Here is a 15,225-nt window from a genome sequence, read left to right as displayed (position 1 = left end):
ACCCTTGCCTGGTATCTGCCTAAAGGGGCATTGTGTCATCATAAATCTGCGCTGGACACACAGGTGACAGACCCTTGACTGTGATCTTCCTAAGGGGGCATTGTGACATCATAACTCTGCATTGGTCACCAAGTTGACAGACCATTGTCTTTGATCTGCCTAAGGGGGCGTTGTGACATCATAAGCATGCACTGTGGCCCCAGGTGACAGGCCTTTGTCTGAGAACTGCCTAAGGGGGCATTGTGACATTATAACACCGCACGGGTCCGCAAAGTGAGAGACCCTTGTCTGTGATCTGCCTAAGGAGGCATTGTGACATCATAACTCTGCATTGGTCACCCTGGTGACAGACCCTTGTCTGTTATCTGCCTAAAGGGGCATTGTGACATCATAACTCTGCTCTGGACACACAGGTGACAGACCCTTGTCTGTGATCCTCCTAAGGGGGCATTGTGACATCATAACTCTGCACTGGTCACACAGGTGAGGGACCCTTGTCTGTGAGCAGCCTAAGGGGGCATAGTGACACCATAACTCTGCATTGGTCACCATGTTGACAGACCGTTGTCTTTGATCTGCCTAAGGGGGCATTATGACATCATTACTCTGCACGGGTCACCCAGGTGACAGACCCCTGCCTGTGATCTGCCTAAGGGGGCATTGTGACATCATAACTCTGCATGTGTCACCCAGGTGACAGACCCCTGTCTGTGAGCTGCCTAACGGGGCATTGTGACATCATAACTCTCCGTTGGTCACCCAGGTGACAGACCCTTCTCTGTGAACTGCCTAAGGGGGCATTGTGACATCATAAGTCTGCACTGGGCACCCAGGTGACAGACCCTTGTCTGTGATCCACCTAAGGTGGCATTGTGCCATTAAAACAGTGCACTGGTAACCCAGGTGACTGACCCATGTCCGTGATCTGCCTAAGGGGGCATTGTGACATCATAACTCTGCACGGGTCACCCATGTGACAGACCCTTGTCTGTGAACGGCCTAAGGGGGCATGGTGACATCATAACTCTGCTTGGGTCACCAATGTGACCGGCCCTTGTATGTGATCTGCCTAAGGGGGCATTGTGACATCGTAAGTCTGCACTGGACACCCAAGTGACAGGCCCTTGTCTGTGATCTACCTAAGGGGGCATAGTGACATCATAACCCTGCACTCGTAACCCAGCTGACAGACCCTTGTCTGTGATCTGCCTAAGGTGGTATTGTGATATCATAACTCTGCGCTGGTCACCTGGTGACAGACTCTTGCTTGTTATCTGCCTACGGGGGCATTGTGACGTCATAAGTCTACACTTGGCTCGCTGGTGACAGACCCTTTTCTGTGATCTGCCCAAGGGGGCATTGTGACATCATAAGTCTACACTTGCCTCGCTGGTGACAGACCCTTTTCTGTGATCTGCCTAAGGGGGCATTGTGACATCATAACCCTGCACTGGTCACCCAGGTGACAGACCCTTTTCTGTGCTCTGCCTAATGGGGCTTTGTGTCATCATAACTCTGCACTGGTAACCCTGGTGACAGACCCTTGTCCGTCATCTGCCTAAGCTGGAATTGTGACATCAAAACTCTGCACTGGTCACCCAGGTGACAGACCCTTGTCTGTGATCTGACTTTGGGTGCGTTGTTGCATCTTTACTCTGCACTCGTCACCGAGGTGACAGACCATTGTCTGTGATCTGCCTATGGGGGCATTGTGACACCATAACAGTGCACTGGTACCCCAGGTGATGGACCGTTGACTGTGATCTGCCTAAGGGGGCATTGTGACATCATAAGTCTCCACTGGGCACCCAGGTGACAAGCCCTTCTCTGTGATATGCCTAAGGGGGAATAGTGACATCATAACTCCTCATTCGTCACCCAGGTGACAGACCCTTGTCTGTGATCTGCCTAAGGGGGCATTGGGATATCATAACTCTGCCCTGGTCACCCTGGTGACAGACCTTGTCTGTTATCTGCCTAAGCGGCATTGTGACATCATATCTCTGCACAGGTCACCCAAGTGACGGACCCATGTCTGTGATCTGCCTAATGGGGCATTGTGACATCATAACTCTGCCAGGGTCACCCAAGTGACAGACCCTTGTCTGTGATCTGCCTAAGTGGGCATTGTGACATCATAACTATGCACTGGTCACACAGGTGACAGACCATTGTCTGTGATCTGCCTAATGGGGCACTGTGACGTCATAACTCTCTATTGGACAAGAAGGTGAGAGACCATTGTCCTTGATCTGCCTAAGGGGGCGTTGTGACATCATAAGTCTGCACTGGTCACCCAGGTGACAGACCACTGTCTGCGAACTGCCTAAGGGGGCATTGTGAAATCATAACTATGCACTTGTCCCCCACGTGACAGAACCTTTTCTGTGTTCTGCTTAAGGGGGCATTGTGAAGTCATAACTCTCCACTGGTCACCCAGGTGACAGAACCCTGACTGTGAACTGCCTAACGGGGCATTGTGACATCATAACTCTTCACTGGTCACACTGGTGACAGACCCTTCTCCGTTATGTGCCTAAGTGCGCAATGTGTCATCATAACTCTGCACTGGTCACCCGGGTGACAGACCCTTGTCTGCGATCTGCCTAAGGGGGCATTGTGTCATCATAACTCTGCACTGGTCACCCAGGTGACAGACCCTTGTCAGTGATCTGCCGAAGGGGGCATTGTGACATCATAACTCTGCACTGGTCATCGTGGTGACACACCCTTGTCTGTGATCTCCCTAAGGGGTCATTGTGACTTCATAACTGTGCACTGGTCACCCAAGAGACACACTCTTGGTGGTCATCTGCCGAAGGGGGCATTGTGACATCATAACTCTGCACGGGTCACCCAGGTGACAGACCCTTGTCTGTGATCTGCCTAGGGCGGCGTTGTGACATGATAACTGTGCACTCGTCACCCAGGTGACAGACGCTTGTCTGTGATCTGCCTAAGGGGGGCATTGTGACATCATAACTCTGCATTGGTCACCCAGGTGACAGACCCTTGTCTGTGATCAGCATAAGGGGGCACTGTGACATCATAACTCTGCACTGGTCATCGTGGTGACAGACCCTTGCCTGTGATCTGCCTAAGGGGGCATTGTGATTTCATAACTGTGCACGGGTCACCCAGGTGACAGACACTTGTCTGTGAACTGCCTAAAGGGGAATTGCGAAATCATAGCTCTGCACGGGTCACCCTGATGACAGACCATTGTATTGCATCTGCTTAAGTGGGCATCGTGACATCATAACTCTGCACTGGTCACACAGGTGACAGACCCTTGTCTGTGATCTGCCTAAGGGGACAATGTGACATCATAACACTGCACTGGTCTACCTGGTAACAGACCCTTGTCAGTGATCTGCCTAAGGGGGCATTCTGACATCATAAATCTGCACTGGTCACCCATTTGACACACCCTTTTCTGTGATCTGCCTAATGGGGCATTGTGACATCATAATTCTGCACTCTTCAATCTGGTAACAGACCCTTCTCCGTCATCTGCCTAAGACGGAATTGTGGCATCATAACTCTGCACTGGTCACCCAGGTGACAGACCCTTGTCTGTGATCTGCCTATGGGGGCGTTGTTGCATCTTAACTCTGCTCTGGACACCGTGGAGACAGCGCCTTGTCTGTCATCTGCCTAAGGGGGCATTGTGACATCATAACAGTGCACTGGTAACCGTGGTGAAAGACCCTTTTCTGTGATCGGCCTAAGGGGGCATTGTGATATCATAACTCTGCACGGGTCACTCATGTAACAGACCCTTGTCTGTGATCTGCTTCAGGGGGCACTGTGACACCATAACAGTGCACTGGTAACCCAGGTGACGGACCCTTGTCCATGATCTGCCTAAGGGGGCATTGTGACATCATAACTCTGCACGGGTCACCCAGGTGACAGACACTTGTCTGTGATCTGCCTAAGGAGGCATTGTGACATCATAACTCTGCTCGGGTCACCCATGTGACAGGCCCTAGAATGTGATCTGCCTAAGGGGTCATTGTGACATCATAACTCTGCATTGGTCACCCAGGTGACAGACCCTTGTCTGTGATCTGCCTAAGGGGGCATCGTGATGTCATTATTCTACACGGGTCACACAGGTGACAGTCCCTTGTCTGTGATCTGCCTAAAGGGGCATTGTGACATCATATATCTGCACTGGTTACCCAGGTGACAGGTCCTTGTCTTTGATCGGCCTAAATGGGCATTGTGATGTCATAAGTCTGCACTCGTCACCCAGGTGACAGACCCTTCTCTGTGACCTGCCTAATGGGGCATTGTGACATCATAACTCTGCACGGGTCACCCAGTTGACAGGCCCTTGTCTGTTATCTGCCTAAGGGGTCATTGTGACATCATAAGTCTCCACTGGTTTCCCAGGTGACAGGCCATTGTCTGTGATCTGCCTAAGGGGGCATTGAGACATCATAATCCTGCAGTGGTCACACAAGTGACAGGCCCTTGTCTGTGATCTCCCTAAGGTGGCATTGTGACTTCATAACTCTGCACTGGTCTCCCAAGTGACATTCGCTTGTTTTTAACCTGCCTAAGGGGGCATTGTGACATCATAACTCTCCACTGGTCACCCAGGTGACAGGCCCTTGACGGTGGTCGGCCTAAGGGGGCGTTGTGACATCATAAATCTGCACTTGGAACCCAGGTAACAGACCATTGTCTGTGATCTGCCTAAGGGGCCATTGTGACATCAAATCTCTGCATTGGTCACCAAGGTGACAGACCATTGTCTGTGATCTGCCTAAGGGGGCGTTGTGACATCATAAATCTGCACTGGTCAGCCTGGTGACAGACCCTTCTCTGTGAACTGCCTAAGGGGGCATTGTGACATCATAACTCTGCACTGGTCCCCCAGGACACAGACCCTTGTCTGTGATCTGTCTAAGGGGGCATTGTGACAACCTAACTCTGCACTGGTCACCCAGGTTACAGGGCCTTGTCTGTGATCTGCCTAAGTGGGCATTGTGAATTCATAACCCTGCACTGGTCACCCACGTGACAGGCCCTTGTTTGTAATCTGCCTAAGGGGACATTGAGACATCATAACTCTACACTGGGCACCCAGATGGCAGGCCCTTGTCAGTGATCTGCCTGAAGGGGCATTGTGACATCATAACTCTGCACTTCGCACCCAGGTGACAGACCCTTGTCTGTGAACTGCCTAAGGGGGCATTGTGGCATTATAATTCTTAACGGGGCACCCAGGTGACAGGCCCTTGTCTGTTATCTGCCTAAGGGGGCATTGTGACATCATAACTCTACACGGGGTACCCAGGTGACAGACCCTTGTCTGTTATCTGCCTAAGGGGGCATTGTGACATCATAAATCTGCACGTGTCACGCACGTGACAGGCCCTTGAAAGTGATCGCTTAAGGAGTCACTGTGACATCATAACTCTGCACTGGTCACCCAGGTGACAGACCGCTGTCTCTGATCTGCCAAAGGGGGCATTGTGACAGCAGAAGTCTGCACTGGACACCCAGTGACAGGCCGTTGTCTGTGATCTGCCTAACGGGGCATTGTGACTTCATAAATCTGCACTGGTCACCCAGGTGAAAGACCCTTGTCTGTGATCTGCCTAAGAGGGCATCGTGACATCATAACTGTGCACTGGTTACCCAGGTGACGTACCCTTGTCTGTGATGTGCCTAAGGGGGAATTGTGACATCACAACTGAGCACTGGTAACCCAGGTGACGTACCTTTGACTGTAATCTGCCTTAGGTGGCATTGTGACATCACAATTCTCCACTGGTCTCCCAGCTGACAGACCCTTCGCTGTGATCTGCCTAAGGGGGCATTGTGACTTCATAACTCTGCACTGGTCACCAAGGTGACAGACCCCTCTCTGTGATCTGCCCAGTGGGGCATTGTGACATCATAAGTCTGCACTGTGCCTCCAGGTGATAGGCCTTTGTCTGTGATCTGCCTAAGTGGGAATTGTGACTTCATAACTCTGCACTCGTCACCCAGGTGAGAGACCCTTGTCTGTGATCTGCCTAGCGGGGCATTGTGACATTATAACCCTGCACTGCTCACCCTGGTGACAGACCCTTGCCTGGTATCTGCCTAAAGGGGCATTGTGTCATCATAAATCTGCGCTGGACACACAGGTGACAGACCCTTGACTGTGATCTTCCTAAGGGGGCATTGTGACATCATAACTCTGCATTGGTCACCAAGTTGACAGACCATTGTCTTTGATCTGCCTAAGGGGGCGTTGTGACATCATAAGCATGCACTGTGGCCCCAGGTGACAGGCCTTTGTCTGAGAACTGCCTAAGGGGGCATTGTGACATTATAACACCGCACGGGTCCGCAAAGTGAGAGACCCTTGTCTGTGATCTGCCTAAGGAGGCATTGTGACATCATAACTCTGCATTGGTCACCCTGGTGACAGACCCTTGTCTGTTATCTGCCTAAAGGGGCATTGTGACATCATAACTCTGCTCTGGACACACAGGTGACAGACCCTTGTCTGTGATCCTCCTAAGGGGGCATTGTGACATCATAACTCTGCACTGGTCACACAGGTGAGGGACCCTTGTCTGTGAGCAGCCTAAGGGGGCATAGTGACACCATAACTCTGCATTGGTCACCATGTTGACAGACCGTTGTCTTTGATCTGCCTAAGGGGGCATTATGACATCATTACTCTGCACGGGTCACCCAGGTGACAGACCCCTGCCTGTGATCTGCCTAAGGGGGCATTGTGACATCATAACTCTGCATGTGTCACCCAGGTGACAGACCCCTGTCTGTGAGCTGCCTAACGGGGCATTGTGACATCATAACTCTCCGTTGGTCACCCAGGTGACAGACCCTTCTCTGTGAACTGCCTAAGGGGGCATTGTGACATCATAAGTCTGCACTGGGCACCCAGGTGACAGACCCTTGTCTGTGATCCGCCTAAGGTGGCATTGTGCCATTAAAACAGTGCACTGGTAACCCAGGTGACTGACCCATGTCCGTGATCTGCCTAAGGGGGCATTGTGACATCATAACTCTGCACGGGTCACCCATGTGACAGACCCTTGTCTGTGAACGGCCTAAGGGGGCATGGTGACATCATAACTCTGCTTGGGTCACCAATGTGACCGGCCCTTGTATGTGATCTGCCTAAGGGGGCATTGTGACATCGTAAGTCTGCACTGGACACCCAAGTGACAGGCCCTTGTCTGTGATCTACCTAAGGGGGCATAGTGACATCATAACCCTGCACTCGTAACCCAGCTGACAGACCCTTGTCTGTGATCTGCCTAAGGTGGTATTGTGATATCATAACTCTGCGCTGGTCACCTGGTGACAGACTCTTGCTTGTTATCTGCCTACGGGGGCATTGTGACGTCATAAGTCTACACTTGGCTCGCTGGTGACAGACCCTTTTCTGTGATCTGCCCAAGGGGGCATTGTGACATCATAAGTCTACACTTGCCTCGCTGGTGACAGACCCTTTTCTGTGATCTGCCTAAGGGGGCATTGTGACATCATAACCCTGCACTGGTCACCCAGGTGACAGACCCTTTTCTGTGCTCTGCCTAATGGGGCTTTGTGTCATCATAACTCTGCACTGGTAACCCTGGTGACAGACCCTTGTCCGTCATCTGCCTAAGCTGGAATTGTGACATCAAAACTCTGCACTGGTCACCCAGGTGACAGACCCTTGTCTGTGATCTGACTTTGGGTGCGTTGTTGCATCTTTACTCTGCACTCGTCACCGAGGTGACAGACCATTGTCTGTGATCTGCCTATGGGGGCATTGTGACACCATAACAGTGCACTGGTACCCCAGGTGATGGACCGTTGACTGTGATCTGCCTAAGGGGGCATTGTGACATCATAAGTCTCCACTGGGCACCCAGGTGACAAGCCCTTCTCTGTGATATGCCTAAGGGGGAATAGTGACATCATAACTCCTCATTCGTCACCCAGGTGACAGACCCTTGTCTGTGATCTGCCTAAGGGGGCATTGGGATATCATAACTCTGCCCTGGTCACCCTGGTGACAGACCTTGTCTGTTATCTGCCTAAGCGGCATTGTGACATCATATCTCTGCACAGGTCACCCAAGTGACGGACCCATGTCTGTGATCTGCCTAATGGGGCATTGTGACATCATAACTCTGCCAGGGTCACCCAAGTGACAGACCCTTGTCTGTGATCTGCCTAAGTGGGCATTGTGACATCATAACTATGCACTGGTCACACAGGTGACAGACCATTGTCTGTGATCTGCCTAATGGGGCACTGTGACGTCATAACTCTCTATTGGACAAGAAGGTGAGAGACCATTGTCCTTGATCTGCCTAAGGGGGCGTTGTGACATCATAAGTCTGCACTGGTCACCCAGGTGACAGACCACTGTCTGCGAACTGCCTAAGGGGGCATTGTGAAATCATAACTATGCACTTGTCCCCCACGTGACAGAACCTTTTCTGTGTTCTGCTTAAGGGGGCATTGTGAAGTCATAACTCTCCACTGGTCACCCAGGTGACAGAACCCTGACTGTGAACTGCCTAACGGGGCATTGTGACATCATAACTCTTCACTGGTCACACTGGTGACAGACCCTTCTCCGTTATGTGCCTAAGTGCGCAATGTGTCATCATAACTCTGCACTGGTCACCCGGGTGACAGACCCTTGTCTGCGATCTGCCTAAGGGGGCATTGTGTCATCATAACTCTGCACTGGTCACCCAGGTGACAGACCCTTGTCAGTGATCTGCCGAAGGGGGCATTGTGACATCATAACTCTGCACTGGTCATCGTGGTGACACACCCTTGTCTGTGATCTCCCTAAGGGGTCATTGTGACTTCATAACTGTGCACTGGTCACCCAAGAGACACACTCTTGGTGGTCATCTGCCGAAGGGGGCATTGTGACATCATAACTCTGCACGGGTCACCCAGGTGACAGACCCTTGTCTGTGATCTGCCTAGGGCGGCGTTGTGACATGATAACTGTGCACTCGTCACCCAGGTGACAGACGCTTGTCTGTGATCTGCCTAAGGGGGGCATTGTGACATCATAACTCTGCATTGGTCACCCAGGTGACAGACCCTTGTCTGTGATCAGCATAAGGGGGCACTGTGACATCATAACTCTGCACTGGTCATCGTGGTGACAGACCCTTGCCTGTGATCTGTCTAAGGGGGCATTGTGATTTCATAACTGTGCACGGGTCACCCAGGTGACAGACACTTGTCTGTGAACTGCCTAAAGGGGAATTGCAAAATCATAGCTCTGCACGGGTCACCCTGATGACAGACCATTGTATTGCATCTGCTTAAGTGGGCATCGTGACATCATAACTCTGCACTGGTCACACAGGTGACAGACCCTTGTCTGTGATCTGCCTAAGGGGACAATGTGACATCATAACACTGCACTGGTCTACCTGGTAACAGACCCTTGTCAGTGATCTGCCTAAGGGGGCATTCTGACATCATAAATCTGCACTGGTCACCCATTTGACACACCCTTTTCTGTGATCTGCCTAATGGGGCATTGTGACATCATAATTCTGCACTCTTCAATCTGGTAACAGACCCTTCTCCGTCATCTGCCTAAGACGGAATTGTGGCATCATAACTCTGCACTGGTCACCCAGGTGACAGACCCTTGTCTGTGATCTGCCTATGGGGGCGTTGTTGCATCTTAACTCTGCTCTGGACACCGTGGAGACAGCGCCTTGTCTGTCATCTGCCTAAGGGGGCATTGTGACATCATAACAGTGCACTGGTAACCGTGGTGAAAGACCCTTTTCTGTGATCGGCCTAAGGGGGCATTGTGATATCATAACTCTGCACGGGTCACTCATGTAACAGACCCTTGTCTGTGATCTGCTTCAGGGGGCACTGTGACACCATAACAGTGCACTGGTAACCCAGGTGACGGACCCTTGTCCATGATCTGCCTAAGGGGGCATTGTGACATCATAACTCTGCACGGGTCACCCAGGTGACAGACACTTGTCTGTGATCTGCCTAAGGAGGCATTGTGACATCATAACTCTGCTCGGGTCACCCATGTGACAGGCCCTAGAATGTGATCTGCCTAAGGGGTCATTGTGACATCATAACTCTGCATTGGTCACCCAGGTGACAGACCCTTGTCTGTGATCTGCCTAAGGGGGCAATGTGACATCATAACTCTACACTGGTCTCCCTGGTGACAGACCTTTGTCTGTGATCTGCCTAAGGGAGCAATGTGACATCCTAACTCTGCACTGGTCACCTAGGTGACAGACCCTTGTCTGTCATCTGCCTAAGGGGGCATTGTGACATCATAACTCTGCACTGGTAACCCAAGTGACGGACCCTTGTCCGTGATCTCCCTAAGGGGTCATTGTGGCATCATAATTCTGCACTCGTCACTCACGTGAGAGACCCATGCCTGTGATCTGCCTAAGGGGATACTGTGACATCATAAGGCTGCACTGGTCACCCAGGTGACAGACCCATGTCTGTGATCTGCCTACGGGGGCATTGTGACATCATAATTCTGCACGGGTCACCCAGGTGACAGACCCTTGTCTGTGATCAGCCTAAGGGGGCACTGTGACATCATAACTCTGCACTGGTCATCGTGGTGACAGACCCTTGCCTGTGATCTGCCTAAGGGGGCATTGTGATTTCATAACTGTGCACGGGTCACCCAGGTGACAGACACTTGTCTGTGAACTGCCTAAAGGGGAATTGCGAAATCATAGCTCTGCACGGGTCACCCTGATGACAGACCATTGTATTGCATCTGCTTAAGTGGGCATCGTGACATCATAACTCTGCACTGGTCACACAGGTGACAGACCCTTGTCTGTGATCTGCCTAAGGGGACAATGTGACATCATAACACTGCACTGGTCTACCTGGTAACAAACCCTTGTCAGTGATCTGCCTAAGGGGGCATTCTGACATCATAAATCTGCACTGGTCACCCATTTGACACACCCTTTTCTGTGATCTGCCTAATGGGGCATTGTGACATCATAATTCTGCACTCTTCAATCTGGTAACAGACCCTTCTCCGTCATCTGCCTAAGACGGAATTGTGGCATCATAACTCTGCACTGGTCACCCAGGTGACAGACCCTTGTCTGTGATCTGCCTATGGGGGCGTTGTTGCATCTTAACTCTGCTCTGGACACCGTGGAGACAGCGCCTTGTCTGTCATCTGCCTAAGGGGGCATTGTGACATCATAACAGTGCACTGGTAACCGTGGTGAAAGACCCTTTTCTGTGATCGGCCTAAGGGGGCATTGTGACATCTTAACTCGGCATTGGTCACCCAGGTGACAGACTCTTGTCTGTGATCTTCCTAAGGGGCATTGTGATATCATAACTCTGCACGGGTCACTCATGTAACAGACCCTTGTCTGTGATCTGCTTCAGGGGGCACTGTGACACCATAACAGTGCACTGGTAACCCAGGTGACGGACCCTTGTCCATGATCTGCCTAAGGGGGCATTGTGACATCATAACTCTTCACGGGTCACCCAGGTGACAGACACTTGTCTGTGATCTGCCTAAGGAGGCATTGTGACATCATAACTCTGCTCGGGTCACCCATGTGACAGGCCCTAGAATGTGATCTGCCTAAGGGGTCATTGTGACATCATAACTCTGCATTGGTCACCCAGGTGACAGACCCTTGTCTGTGATCTGCCTAAGGGGGCAATGTGACATCATAACTCTACACTGGTCTCCCTGGTGACAGACCTTTGTCTGTGATCTGCCTAAGGGAGCAATGTGACATCCTAACTCTGCACTGGTCACCTAGGTGACAGACCCTTGTCTGTCATCTGCCTAAGGGGGCATTGTGACATCATAACTCTGCACTGGTCACCCAGGTGACGGACCCTTGTCCGTGATCTCCCTAAGGGGTCATTGTGGCATCATAATTCTGCACTCGTCACTCACGTGAGAGACCCATGCCTGTGATCTGCCTAAGGGGATACTGTGACATCATAACGCTGCACTGGTCACCCAGGTGACAGACCCATGTCTGTGATCTGCCTACGGGGGCATTGTGACATCATAATTCTGCACGGGTCACCCAGGTGACAGACCCTTGTCTGTGATCTGTCTAAGGGGGCATAGTGACATCATAATTTTGCACTGGTCACTGTGGAGACAGGCCATTGTCTGTGATCTGCCTAAGGGGACATTGTGACGTCATAACCCTGCACTGGTCACCCATGTGACAGGCCCTTGAATGTCATCTGCCTAAGGGGGAATTGAGACATCATAAATCTGAACTGGACACCAAGGTGACAGGCCCTTGTCTGTGGTTTGCCTAAGGGGGCATTGTGACATCATAACTCTGCACTGGTCACCCAGGTGAAAGACCTTGGTCTGTGATCTGCGAAAGGGGCACTATGACATCATAATTCTACATGGGTCACCCTGTTGACAGACCCATGTCTTTGATCTGATTAAATGGGCATTGTGACATCATAAGCCTGCACTGGTCACCCAGGTGACAGACCCTTGTCTGTGATCAGCCTAAGGGGGCATTGTGACATCATAACCATGCACTGGTCACCCAGGTGAAAGACCCTTGTCTGTGATCTGCCTAAGGGGGCAATGTGACTTCTTAACTCTGCAAGGGTCACACAGGTGACAGGCCCTTGTCTGTGATCTGCGTAATGGGGCATTGTGACTTCATAACACTGCACGGGTCACCCAGGTGACACACCCTTGTCTGTGATCTGCCTAAGGGGGCATTGTGACATCATTACACTGCACGGGTCACCCAGGTGACAGGCCTTTGCCTGTGATCTGCCTAAGGTGCTATTGTGACAGCATAATTCTACACTGGTCACCCAGGTGACAGACCCTTCTCTTAGATCTGCCTTAGTGGGCATTGTGACCTGATAACCCAGCAGTGGTCACCCAGGTGTCAGACCCTTGTCTGTGATCTGCCTAAGGGGGCATTGTGACATCATACTTCTACACTGGTCACCCAGGTGACAGACCCTTGTCTGTGATCTGCCTAAGGGGGCATCGTGACGTCATTATTCTACACGGGTCACACAGGTGACAGTCCCTTGTCTGTGATCTGCCTAAAGGGGCATTGTGACATCATATATCTGCACTGGTTACCCAGGTGACAGGTCCTTGTCTTTGATCGGCCTAAATGGGCATTGTGATGTCATAAGTCTGCACTCGTCACCCAGGTGACAGACCCTTCTCTGTGACCTGCCTAATGGGGCATTGTGACATCATAACTCTGCACGGGTCACCCAGGTGACAGACCCTTGTCTGTGATCTGCCTAAGGGGTCACTGTGACATCATAACTCCGCACGGGTAACCCAGGTGACAGACACTTGTCTGTGAAATGCCTAAGGGGTCATTGTGGCATCATAACTCTGCACTGGTCACCCACGTGACAGATCCTTGTCTTTGACGTACCTAAGGGGGCATTGTGACAGCAAAACTCTGCATGGGGCACCCAGGTGACTGATCCTTGTCTCTGATCTGCCTAAGGGGGCATTATAACATCATAAATCTGCTCGGGTCACCGATGTGAGGGGCCCTTGAATGTTATCTGCCTAATGGCTCATTGTGACTTCATAACTCTCCACTGGTCACCCAGGAGACAAACACTTGTCTGTGATCTGCCTAACAGTGCATTGTGACATCATATGTCTGCACTCGTCACCCAGGTGACAGACCCTTCTCTGTGACCTGCCTAATGGGGCATTGTGACATCATAACTCTGCACGGGTCACCCAGGTGACAGACCCTTGTCTGTGATCTGCCTAAGGGGTCACTGTGACATCATAACTCCGCACGGGTAACCCAGGTGACAGACACTTGTCTGTGAAATGCCTAAGGGGTCATTGTGGCATCATAACTCTGCACTGGTCACCCACGTGACAGACCCTTGTCTTTGACGTACCTAAGGGGGCATTGTGACAGCAAAACTCTGCATGGGGCACCCAGGTGACTGATCCTTGTCTCTGATCTGCCTAAGGGGGCATTGTGACATCATAAATCTGCTCGGGTCACCGATGTGAGGGGCCCTTGTATGTTATCTGCCTAATGGGTCATTGTGACTTCATAACTCTCCACTGGTCACCCAGGAGACAAACACTTGTCTGTGATCTCCCTAACAGGGCATTGTGACATCATAAGTCTGCACTGGGCACCCAGGTGACAGGCCCTTGTCTGTGATCTGCCTTAGGGGGCATTGTGACATCATAACTCTACACTGGGCACCCAGGTGACAGGCCCTGGTCTGTGATCTGCCTACGGGGGCATTGTGACATCATAACCCTACACGGGTCACCCAGGTGACAGGCCCTTGTCTGTGATCTGCCTAAGGGGGATTGTGACATCATAACTCTGCACGGGTCACACAGGTGACAGGCCCTTGTCTTTGATCTGCCTAAGGGGGCATTGTGACATCATAAAACTGCACGGGTCACCCAGGTTACAGACCCTTGTCTGTGATCTGCCTAAGGGATCATTGTGACATCATAACACTGCACTGGTCACCCAGGTGACAGTCCCTTGTCTGTGATCTGCCTAAGTGGGCATTGTGACATCATAACTTTGCATGGTCACCATGCTGACAGACACTTGTGTTTGATCTGCTTAAGTGAGCATTGTGACAACATTGCTCTGCACTGGTCACCCAGGTGAGAGACCCTTGTCTTTGATCTGCCTATGGGGGCATTGTGACATCATAACCCTGCACTGGTCACCCAGCTCACAGCCTCTGGTCTGTGATCTGACTAAGGGGTCATTGTGACATCATAACTCTGCACTGGTCACCCTGGTGACAGTCCCTTTTCCGTTATCTGCCTACGGGGGCATTGTGACATCATAATTCTGCACGGGTCACCCAGGTGACAGACCCTTGTCTGTGATCTGTCTAAGGGGGCATAGTGACATCATAACTCTGCACTGGTCACTGGGGAGACAGGCCATTGTCTGTGATCTGCCTAAGGGGGCATTGTGACGTCATAACCCTGCACTGGTCACCCATGTGACAGGCCCTTGAATGTCATCTGCCTAAGGGGGAATTGAGACATCATAAATCTGAACTGGACACCAAGGTGACAGGTCCTTGTCTGTGGTTTGCCTAAGGGGGCATTGTGACATCATAACTCTGCACTGGTCACCCAGGTGAAAGACCTTGGTCTGTGATCTGCAAAAGGGGGCACTATGACATCATAAT

The sequence above is a fragment of the Gorilla gorilla genome, chromosome 17 (genome assembly GCF_029281585.2).
Source record: "Gorilla gorilla gorilla isolate KB3781 chromosome 17, NHGRI_mGorGor1-v2.1_pri, whole genome shotgun sequence".
Taxonomy (NCBI): Eukaryota; Metazoa; Chordata; class Mammalia; order Primates; family Hominidae; genus Gorilla; species Gorilla gorilla.
The sequence above is the reverse complement of the archived record's forward strand: the minus strand, read 5'-3'. Positions refer to the sequence as shown.